General features: G+C 33.1%; 1 pseudogene; it reads left to right on the top strand.

The window, feature by feature from the left end:
• The first annotated feature begins 1,316 nt into the window (after positions 1–1,316).
• LOC148203436 (protein IMPAIRED IN BABA-INDUCED STERILITY 1-like) lies at positions 1,317–8,677 on the top strand (annotated as a pseudogene).
• Positions 8,678–12,854: the final 4,177 nt, after the last annotated feature.

Raw genomic sequence — 12,854 nt, 5'->3', positions numbered from 1 at the left:
AAGTCCCACATCCGAAAGCTCCCAGAGTTTTACAAATTAGATTTGTTTATGAATTCAATTCCAAGTTGGAGAAGGGTGAATGTGAACACGGTGGAAGTTAGACCAATATATTCTGCATTTCCAGAGTGGCATCACACGATGAAGAATTTGGTACCATAGAGATGCTTGGCCCACTCTTGTTGGTGTTGTTATTATTGTTTTACCTTTCAAGATGAACTCAGTAATGGGTGGGCCATAAGACTGATGAAAGTAAAGAGGAATTGTCAGAGGTGAGAAGGAACCGTAGGAGAGGTTGAAGAAAAGAAGATCTAGAAATGTAAAGTCTACACCTCATCCATGGATCTTTTTTTTCCCTTTTCCTTTCTTTCTCATCTTTTCCCATAAATAAAATCAAATTACCTATTTAACCATTCTTTCATATTAACAAAAATCAAGTGGATGTTTCTGAATCTTTCTCTTTCACATCCCCACCATGGCGTGAAGTGGTAAAACCTCTAAATTTAAAATTAAGAAAACCAAAATTAAGAATTAGGAGACAAATCAAGTATCCTTCAAGTCAACACCAACCAACCAGTGTGAAAAGCAAAACAGAATATTAATTAAATAATTAATCAATAATCATTTGTAAACGAATCAGTGAGTTACACGAACACGTACTTCACACGCGCTTCACAAAATCCAAAGCAATAGAAGAAGAAGATGCCCACAACACATCACAACTACTGCAAGCCAAGCCTCTGCCATGCATGGATTCCCCTTCCCTTGGCCATTTGGGAACAACCCAACGAACACAACACGAAAACAAAACACGAATGCAAACAAATGTAGAGAATATAAGGTCTTCCAAACACCATTTTTTACACTCACTGTTTTCCCATTATAGGTCCCTCCGTTGATCTAGGCTTTCTCATTTCATATTTTTCTTTTCATTTCTACAAAATTATGGTAAATAATTTTACTGAAAATGTTCATTGACCAATTTTATATGATGTTAAATAATTAAAGATAAATGAAACAGTTTTATCCAAAAAAAATTATTATTTCTGGTGATTAAAATAATTTTTTAAAGTAAAACTAAATTTTTACCTTTGTAATCAACACAATAAAATAGTTCATGAAATATAAATGCGTATCCAAATAATATTTACCTGTGATCTAGTAAGATTGCCTACCTATTGTTGGTTAACTTTATCCAATTTTTCTCCATTTTTTTAATGCATATTGAAGCCTCTGCTTATAGGTAGCAGTGGATCCACTTTGTAGTGTTTCTATTTATTTATTTTAAAAAAATTTAAAATTTATAGTCCTCCTTCCTCATTAAATCTCTTTTCCCTCAGTCTCCCGTAATTGCCGCGGCAGTCAGACTGAGGAACACAAAGCGACACTCGCTTTCTGCGTTTCTCTAATTGCATCGCTTTGCTCAGCTTCGCTTCGTGTCGCTTTACTTTCTTGCTTTGTTTCTTCGTTTCTTCGCACCAGTATAAAAGACGCGTAGCGTAGACTGCGTGTGGCAATTTGAATTGGGTTCAGGATCCGACCCGGATCCATGGGGTGTGTGAGCTCGAAGCAGGCGGTCTCCGTGACGCCGGCGATTGACCACTCGGGCGCGTTTCGGAGCAATGCTGCGGTTCTGGGCGAGTCGGAGCGCAAGGAGAAGAAGAGGAGCAAGAAGAGGACCGAGTCGGGGGGAGCGAGTCAGAGCGAGGTCGGTGAGTCGGGGAGAACGAGTTCCAATTGTGAATCGTTGAGCTTCAGGTTGGGGAACCTTCACAAGTACGTGCAGGGAGAACACGTGGCCGCCGGCTGGCCAGCGTGGCTCAGCGCCGTCGCCGGCGAAGCCATTCACGGCTGGGTCCCCCTCTGCGCCGATGCCTTCGAAAAACTTGAGAAGGTGAACCGTCACCAAATAAACAAAAGTTAAACTAACTTTATTGTTAATTAATATTACTATTATTATTATTATTATTCTAATAATAAGTATTATTATTATTAAGATGATGATGATGATGAAGTAATTGATTGGAGGTTGTTGATTTTGACAGATAGGGCAGGGAACGTATAGCAGTGTGTTTCGGGCGAGGGAGCTTGAGACGGGGAAGATAGTGGCATTGAAGAAGGTGCGGTTCGACAATTTCGAACCGGAGAGTGTGCGGTTCATGGCGCGTGAGATATTGATTCTGCGACGCCTTGATCATCCCAATATAATAAAGCTTGAGGGCTTGATTACTTCGAGGCTGTCCTGTAGCATTTACCTCGTCTTTGAGTACATGGAGCATGACATCACAGGGCTCTTGTCTTCCCCTGATATCAAATTCACTGAACCACAGGTAATAAACCAATCATATTTTCAAAGAAACAGAGAAGCAGGTTTCTTTTGTGCGTCTCGTTTCTATCTCATATCCACCTGTGAATACGGGCAAAAGAATATATATGTATACATTTATATAAGCAGGGGTAATTATGATTATGACTTTATCAATTAGTTTTTCGGTTAAGTCAAAATCTAAAATTCTTAGATTGCAGCAGAGTTTATTTTGGCAACTGTTGTTAAATTTATAGGTCGTTGTCAGATCATTCGTAGTTGTGATGTTCACTTTTACAAATTTTACTGTTCAAGCCGTTTAATCTTTGAAATGAGGATGTACGATGGAGATTCTATATTGATTAGAGATATAAATAGAAGACAACTTTTACCCCATGAACTAGTTTCAACAGTTGAGTAATATTAATTTAGAATAGAATGAAACTTTAATTTTAACTAAAGTACCAAAAGTAACTAGGATACTTTATCCAAGTTTTTTTTAGTAATAGTAATACAAGTAATTAATGTATTGTTGCGGGGGTGTGATATGATTTATGATTCTATTGTTGAATGGGTGAAATGATTTTATTGTGTGAGCAGATTAAGTGCTACATGAAGCAGTTGTTGGCTGGTCTTGAGCACTGTCACTTGCGGGGAGTCATGCATAGGGATATTAAGGGGTCGAATCTTTTGGTAAATAATGAAGGGGTTTTGAAGGTAGCGGATTTTGGGTTGGCGAATTATGTCAGTTCTGGGCACAGGCAACCTCTGACTAGTCGTGTTGTTACCTTGTGGTACCGGCCGCCAGAGCTTTTGCTTGGTTCGACGGACTATGGTCCGGCCGTGGATCTCTGGAGTGTTGGTTGCTGTGTTTGCGGAGCTACTTGTCGGGAAGCCTATACTTCAGGGGAGAACGGAGGTATTAGCCTTACCACAATGCATGAGTTGCCCTGTTATGGTGCATGTTAATGTAGTGAAGTTGTTACATTTTTGTGAGAAAAAAATGGCTAATCTATTGATATGAGTCAATGGTAAATCTTAAATATCTTTGATTTGATAATGTACATGAATGAAGAAATTCGATAATGCCTCAACACATAAGGAAGCAACTGATATGGAAATGTTGCTGTAACTTTTGATATCATCTTTCTTCCTATGATGAAGGTTCCATTTTGCTTTTTCAGAATACAGATGTTTTTATTTTCCAACATGCCTTCATGTTTACATGGAAGAAGCTTTTATAATTCCATATTTTTGCCGTCAAATATTTAACAGAGCTGAAGTTTAGTTCCCATACCTATTGCAAGAGGTTGCACTGCAATTCGTCAATAGTTTCATTTAGAATTTGCTATCATTGCGTGCTCAGTAGTAGGGTTTCCATCATTCTATATTTCAAAAGGTAAAGTGGAGAATATACTCAAACTAAAGAATATGTATGATACCTATTGGCATTAATCTTCAGAAAAGGAAGTAATTCAATCTGACAATCCTCCTTAATGTTAGACCGGATGCTAATCAGTTTTGTGGTTAATAAATGAATCAGCTGGAAATGAAAATTCTGACACTGTTTGATTCGTTATTTTGGAACTCTTCTAAATTCATTTTTGTTATGTATGCAGGTTGAACAATTGCACAAAATTTTTAAGCTCTGTGGCTCACCACCTGATGAATACTGGAAAAAGACTAAACTTCCTCATGCAACGTTATTTAAGCCACAACAACCATATGATAGTTGCCTTCGACAATCCTTTAAAGATTTGCCAGCGGCCAGTGTACATCTGCTACAAACTCTTCTTTCTGTAGAACCATACAAACGTGGGAGTGCTACATCTGCTCTTTCATCGGAGGTAGGTTAATTTTGTATTTGTTGGAAATTCCTGAAATACATTGTGGTTAATTGGAAATACTCAGCATATTTGTTTAGGCAAGCTTTTTCCTATTTTATATCCTTTTACCTTAGACAATAGTTTGTTTGCATTTTTTAAGGTGTTTATTTAATCAAATAGACAAATTTATGCTTTTCTTGAGTTTGTTTCATTTGTTTATTGTAAAAATAAACAGTTGTCTGCTTATTTTAACAAGCACATTCTATCTTCATATTAAGTCTTTGATTATTTTAAAAATCACTTATTTAAAAAAATATCACTTATTTAAAAATCACTAATTTAAAAATCACCTATTTAAAGTGCAAACAGACCCAATTACAAAATATCATTTTTTTTTTTCGTTTTGCTTCTTATTTTCAAATATTTGTAGGAAACCCTGAACACAAGGATTTTGTTTACATTCTTTCCTGTAAAAATCTTTGAAATCAAGAAACATGGTGAAAATAATCCGACATTCTTCTGAATTAGTTATGAAAACAAAAAATAAAAATAGATTTTGTTTTTTAAACCAAACAGACCTTGATTTATGTATAGCATTAGTTATGCATAGTATTAATCTTTCTTGCATTATCTGTTGATTTCTCTTGCCAACTTTTTTGGTGGATATCCATCATGTGAATCAATTCGTTTTTATGACATTAGTCTTAGATACAAAGCCATTCATCATTTATTTGCAAAATATATGATTATGTGAGTCATTGAAATATGATAAGCGCTCTTTCTAAAACTCTGTTCTGATACAACGACCTTACCACTTTCAGTATTTCAAAACAAAACCTTATGCGTGTGACCCATCGACCTTGCCGATATACCCACCTAGCAAGGAAATCGATGCAAAACACAGGGAAGAGTCAAGGTGAGGCTGATATTCATTGCACATTTTATGCAGAGTTATTCGAAAGTAATGCTTTAGTTGTTACATATTCAACTGATGTCTCAGGATTACCTCTTATTTGGCTGGTGAAAATAAGAGAATGCCTGCATATGCATTTTACCTGGTTTTAACCAATCTGCGAGAGAACGTTTGTTTTAGTTTGAAAACTTCACCAGGGTCTAGTTTTGGCCTCAGGGAGAGATTAGGAATGGTGTTTATTAATACTCTACTAATCATTTGAATGCACATACTTGTGCAGTTAATTTACACTGTGCTATCAAGGAACGAAGTAAACAACGTAGTGTTTTTGTTGTAAGAATAACAGGAACTCATGGAGGACTAATGCCTGTTCCTACTTCCAAATGAGAGGGAATAATCCTTACTGTTTTATAGCCTCCTTCTTCTCTTCAACCTCTAGATTTTTCCATGGACTATTTTATTGGGATATGTTTTTGAGGAGAACCTAGGCACCAGAGTAACGGAGCTAGACAAATATTTGTTGTGATGTCCACACTTAATGATTTATGAAAATACAAAAAAAAATTAAAACGTAACAATGTTCAAGAAGTTCAATTTGTCAACATTAAGCATTCACAAAAGAAATAAATAAAAAATTGAAGTCAATAAAATTCCGGGTAGCCAATAGATTTTTCTTTAGGTTGCCAACTATGTTTATCTTAATTAGGCTCAAATGTTTTGTATAAGCGTGATAATTTAGTCCTACCCTCAAAAATAGTCTCTCTGCATGGCCGGGGCAAAACTATTACTTCTAACATCCCCAGACCCCACTAGCTAGGAGCCTAATGCTATGTTTCCTTTTTTATATATATCTTTAAAGGATTTGAAACAGAAAAATTCAGTGAATCAACAGTGTTTGGCAAATTAAATCGAACAAAACTATTCTTCACAAATTCCATTTTCACTAGCATTATTTGTATATTGTTCTTGATTTTTTTCATGAAATTATAATGGACTTTTAGGAAAAAGATTAGTGGACGAGTTCGTGGAACTGAAACAAGAAAACCATCCAGAAAGCCACACGGAGTCAGTAAACTAGCCCCAGCAGAGGTCTGTCTTTACTTTCAATTCTGCATCTTAGCATTTCTTCTTATGAGGATGCACATTGATTTACATTAATGGGCTAATTATTGTAAACTAATTCTCACTTATTGCACTTGCAGGATTTCGCAAGTCAAACTCAGACTTCCCAGAAGGTCAATGGTAGATCTTTCCGCAACCCTGAAGAAGAGAAGATTAAAATAGGTGGCAAAACACAGAAGTCATCTAGTGGTAAAGCTGAAGATGCTTCCCATACGAAGAATGCTTCTCAAGGAGATATTCCCCTTTCCGGGCCGTTACAGGTTTCAACATCAAGTGGATTTGCATGGGCAAAAAGCAGAAAAGATGACGCTTCATTTCGATCCCATTGTCGAAATATTTCAAGAGGACATATTTTCAATCCATCAGAACCTTCTACATTAAATTTAAGGAATAATTTGGACACCACAAACCAGGAAAATAAAGAGTTTTGTGGGGGAGGCGTCAATTCTAGGGGCCATCAGCTGCTTGAAATTTCTAAGCTTTCAATGCAGAACCCGTGGAGTAAGTTTGATCGCCCAGATTCATTTGATGCTTCGGATGAGTACCATTCACAAGAACTGTCTATGGCCATATATCACCGAGAAGATTCAGCATCCAAGAGAAATAACCTGGTAAGTTGGCCAGTTTTTTATGTGGTATTAAATGTCAGATTTCATCTGCTGTGAGATGAAATCGAAGTTAACTCGCTAGCATGTTAAATTTTCTGTGTAGAGATTGTAGTGGTTTACTATGAGAAAGTCGGAATTAGGAATTTATTATGACGTAGAGAATTAATTGGAACACTAAAGTATGTAAAGAAGAACGACAATTTTTTTTTTAAAATCAATTCAAAGTTTAATGGTTAATTAAAACAAATAAAAATTATATTAAAAAAAATATAATGTCACAATTTGTAATGATAAAAAACTAAAAAAAATATATAAATTTATAGGTTCTTAACTTTTAAAAAATATATATATATATAACAGTTTAAATAATGTCTACATAAATTAAAATTATAAAAATTTAAAAATATACATCAATATTAATTAATAATAACGAGTTTATATAGAGAATAAAAAAGAAAATTATCAATATTTTTTAATTTTACTTTTTTAAGAAAAAAAAAATTAAATTGTTGCTTATTAATTTTAATTGAACTGTTTTGACTGGTTTTATGGCTTTGATACTAGTTTTAAGCATCATCAATTTTGCTCCACCACAATCAAAACTAGACGGGACCGATTGCTGGTCGAAACGGCCAGTTTGGTCTGGTTTTATGAACCATGGTTGAGATAATGACACTGTTTAAACTTTTAAAATTTCTGACTTTTTTTTAGTGAATTGATGTATTTTGTTGACATTTTTGTGTCATAAATTTGGGCTAATAGCACTTGGGACCAATTTCAATCTTGGAAAGCAGTATATGTTGTAATGTAAAATTGTCGTTTGCATTTCCTATCATATGATCATAAATGAATCAATACATGATAAGAGTTCATACTCTTCAGTTTTGTTAAGAAATTTATTTACCTTACTGTGCTCTGCCCTACCTGTATCAAATTCTTGGACCAAATGTCAACTACGCAATACTCCTTGCATTGACATGAATATCATTCATAACTATCCTTGCAGAGTTTTCAAGATCAAGGAGAAAGGGTTGAATTTTCTGGGCCCCTACTATCTCAAATGCACACTGTTGATGAGCTCTTGGAAAGGCATGAGCGTCACATCCGGCGAACTGTCCGGAGATCATGGTTTCAGAGAGGTATGACGGGCATATTAAGACAAGCTCACTGCAAAGTCGAAAAGAAGCAATTCGTTGCATTAGTGTTATCTCTTTTCTCCCGGACTTTTGTGCTTAGGCTTGAAATCATTGAAAGAATATTAAACGTACACGACTCTGAAGTTAATCATATATTAGCCATTAAGGAATTTACTGCCCTATCTCTCAATAAGATTGTTGACATGGCATTTCTTGTTAACTTGTGCGCTCTGGATTGCAGGTAAGAAGGCGAAAAAGTAAATCAAGAAATTGCATGGGTGTCTAGAGCGTAGACCTTGAGATCACATCAAAATGATACAAGTCCTACTACTGAGAAGCCTATTCTCATTCCCCAAGCACACTCCTTTGATCAATCAGACTTATACAGTGACACTGTCTAGCGGCTTCATCTCGTATATTGAAGCTAAGCTGGGAACTCAACAATTTGAAACGAACACCACTCATCTTTCAATCACAGAAATCTGGTGACCACAAAGAAAAAGGTTTGAGTTCCCCGTTTCGGGCAATTATAGATAATAATTCGTTTTTGTATAATCTAAACTCCTTCCTCTACAAGCCTTTGCTAATTGTTATCTACATGCAAGTCTCGTCCAGCAACTGTATATATCTCATATGCCGTGACTGACTTCAGTATATAGTCTAGTCACCATTATTCGCTCATTTTTTAGGTTTTTAATGAATCACCGTTCCCAATTTATATATATCTAACAAGCAATTTTCTGGAAAGGAAGGTGCCTAATTTTGCATCATACTATCTTCTTCCAATTTCTACTGCTTCATTTTTGGGTCCAGAGTTCTTAATTCTCTCACTTTATTCTTGATCGACTTGCTGAAAGTCAAACGCGTCATGCATATTCATCGCACAATTCAACGATAAAAATCCAATAAAATGTCAGAGCACTTGTGTGTACATAAATAAGGTAAAATTGTAACATTTGTCCTTAATCGTAGAACATTGTTAGATTAGTTCTGTTGATTGAAAAAGAATTAGAAGTACTTTGAAGGTATAAATTGATAACCATACTAATTCTAAATTAAAAGAATATATTTAACAAAAATACAATTAAATTTTAAGTTAATAAAATTATACAATAAAGATGTGGACACTTGTGTTAATGCATCTATGTTCTCACTAGTGGTAATAAAAGTGTCCAAATTGTTTGGGAAAGTACTCACTAGTCGTAATATCGAGTTTAATACAATGAGTTATGTATTTATTTATCATTTTCATCATAAATAAATATTAATAGTATTCAAGTATGATTAAAGTTAATACTGGTGATAAATACAAATTAAAGATACAAATACAAATCAAAATATAATGAATTTAATTTTCCAAAGTGAATGAAAAAGATAGAAGTAATTACAATATTTGAGTAAAAGTAAATAATTATGGGTGAGAATGTGTAAACAGAATAAAGTTTATAGGAATTATAGTTATTTTTATCCTTTTCACTTTACACCTGGCTTCTATTTATCTATATAAAAATATATTTAAAAAAAGAGCACCCTTCCAGAAACCTTAATTTCGGAATTAATAATCATAAAGGAAACAATTTTTTTTAAAGAAAGATAAATTTTAGTGTTTTCAAATTGTCGAAAAATAAATAAACTATATCAATCATCAACTGAGTATTTGACTAGTTGGAACTAATTAAACCAGTAAATTATTGATTAAACTAATGAGCTCGTGATTAAACCTTGTGGGCTATATTATATATTTAAGACGATATATTTAACTCAGTTTTATATAAAATAAAATATTTGTTTTGGTACGGTGGTTGCATTACTTTTATTTAACTTTGAAAAGGAAGATGATTAAAATCAATGAGATCCAACTTTTTAAGAAATTTCTCCAAATTATGTGTACGGAGGTCGACAGCTTTGCTTGACTGTGACTTGTTTACTCATAAAAATTCAAGGTTGACCTAAATTTCTTTTACAAGTTTGAGTTGTCATAATATTTTTAATAACTATTTCGTAATAAAATCTATTAAATAAAACATGTCTCTAACTACTTCAGTTCTAAAACTATAGTTCTTTTAAAAAATTTAGTTTTGTTTGAAAAATAATTATTTTATAAATTCAATATAATATTTGCCATATTTTTGTAATCATTTTCAAAGTATATCTACTAAAGTATTAATTGGAGAGATAATTAAATATGAATATTTTAGTTTATAAATGAAATAATTATTGGTTTTAGTAAATGTGGAATATCTGAAACAAATATAGTTTTTGGAAGGGAAGGGATAAGCTAATTAGATTAAGTATTTGAATAATATTTTTACAGAGAAGTATTTAAATAAACTAAAAATTATGTAGTTATATGTTCATACAAAGTCAAAGAGATATTACGTAAAGAGTCTTTAATTTTACATAATTTTTTAACCTTCATCTTCTTTTCTTCTCTTGAGTATCCATTCTATACAAGGTATATGGGATTGTCTCTAGAGAAGATTGCTCAACACTCTTTCTCAAACCTCTATTACTGTTATATTTATAGCATAATTAAATTCTTGTATGTCTTTACATGAGTGGGTCTGAGTGTGAGCCCAATGACATAATAATCAATTTCCCAGAGGTGATGGTTAGCTAATTTTGGCTAAGTTATACAATGTGTGGTTCATCATTATCTTTGGCAGACAACGCATGGAAATTGCATAAAGCATGTAGCCTACAGCTAGCAATATGAAGTCTTGACAAACGGTACACACTTGGTAAGATGCACATGATCCTTGATAAGTGTGAAAAAGAGTTGTTTTAACACTTATAAATGAGCTCAATCTTGTAAGTATTTATGTTGTTCCCCAATGAAAAGTTGTAATAGGGAGTAGATTATTATGTAAAATATTGTACAGGAAAGGATGCATCATTTGGGCTCTGTCAGCCAATTTTCGCAAAGCGAAAGCCAAAATTCGCACTGCCAGAAAAAGGAAATTTGCATAGCGCACCGGTACCTGCACGCTGAGCGAATAACATCAGTTAAAGTGCAACAGTTAAGAAAATTCGCATAGCGCACTAGTACATGTGTGCTGAGCGAATTAATGAAGTTAAGTGGCTTTAAAAGACGTGACAGAAAAACAGAAACTATCTTCTGACACACGAACAAAGCGAGAAAAATACTGGAGAACTCAGGAGACGATCACGAGACCTTTCCAGACATCAAGACTTCACTTTCTGCAAGGAATTGCTGTAAAGAGTACTTTTGAGATGTCTAGGATAGGCTAAATTTTCTGTTCATTGGAATTGGTTGTATGACGACACATTAATGTAAATTTCATGTGCAATATATGTTTCTGTTCTTGTTCTTTTCTTGACTTGCTTTTGATTATACGGAAGTATAATTCTCTTTAAAAGTTCTTTTGTACTGGGAAGTATTTTTAGAACCAGAAACGTAAAAAAAAAAACTAAAAGTAACTACGCTAGGAATAGCTTTTGTGCTTTTGGTCATTCTCAACATATGAATTTAATGCAAAATTATCTGCTGAATTAATTAAGGAATTAATAATTCAATAGATAATTTTAGAACTTGTTTTAAGGAATTAAACCAATATACTCTTATGTGAATGCTTGAACAGAGAATGTATATTGTCCAGGATTTTACTGTAATGTTAGTCAAAGACCAATTCCAGTAATCTTTTATCGTATTTTTCAATCTTAATTTTTTTACATTGTTAATTTCATATTAATTTCTAAATTGAAATCAGAAATGTTATCATCAGTAATTGATCTTGATAAATGATTTTAATTGAATAACGTGACTCAAATTTCCTTGAAAAAACGATACTTTTAACTTAATTTACTGTATTACTTGAACGATTTGGTATACTTGTCAAAAAAGTTATCAAGGTCGGGATAACACTCGACCCCTCACATATGACATTCAATTAATAACGCTTAACTTTCGACACGTAATACTCAACCCTTGGCATGCCGATCACAACCTTTGGAAAATAGTACCCGGCTTCGTGGACATAGTTCCTGACCCTTAATATGTAGTTCTATACCTCTGGAAGGTGGTACTTGACCTACAATATGTAACTTTATACCTATGGAAGGTGGTACCCGGTGATCAACAGGTGACACTCAATCCTTTAATAGGTAGCATTTAATCATTGGTGGATAAGTTCAACACTTAGCAAGCAACATCCAGGATGTGTTGTATACCATGATGTGTTGTATACCAGGATGTGTTGCATACTAAATTGTCCTAAGAAGAGTTCAATGTTAACAAGACTAAAAGGTATTATACTATATAGAATACATTATCTAATAATGAGATAAGGTTATTACGCCAAATAACTACGTCCTAACTTGGGACTATTAATAGTAAATCTGAAAATTAACTAAATATGTTTCTAACATATATATTATTTTTTTTCTTATTAACAACGAAATGATGTATACAAAATTAGGGACTAAATTTATAATTAAAAATTCAAACGAACTAAAATTATATATTTACGAAACTAGTGTTTAAATAACTAAAAAAAAACTAAATCCATTATAATAATATCTTACTATTCAAAACGAAATAATATCTAACTATTGAATTGAAATGAAAAATATTTCTTTTTCTTAAATACATTATTACGTTCTTTAAATATTGTTACAATTTTTTCTTTTTGTTTATGATTTTGCTTTTAAAACTCAATTAAATGAATATTTCAGAAATAGTCAAATTTCTAAGTTTAAACAAATTATCACATTCACGTTTTCATAAATAATTTGATCAATGCAAACTTTTTTTCATAACAATTATATAAAAAAATATTGGTTATATTTGAGAGAATAAAAATCGTATAATTATAAAAAAAAATGTCATAAGAAAATATAAACATTATAAAAAAAAAAAGAAAACGAGAGAGAATGTTGGTGAAAAAAAAAACACAATACATTCAATTTGAAGAATTATATTTCTAC

Source organism: Vigna umbellata, chromosome 2 (genome assembly GCF_029865625.1).
Source record: "Vigna umbellata cultivar VRB3 chromosome 2, Vumbellata_1.0, whole genome shotgun sequence".
Lineage (NCBI taxonomy): Eukaryota > Viridiplantae > Streptophyta > Magnoliopsida > Fabales > Fabaceae > Vigna > Vigna umbellata.
This window is presented reverse-complemented; position numbering and strand designations above follow the sequence as displayed.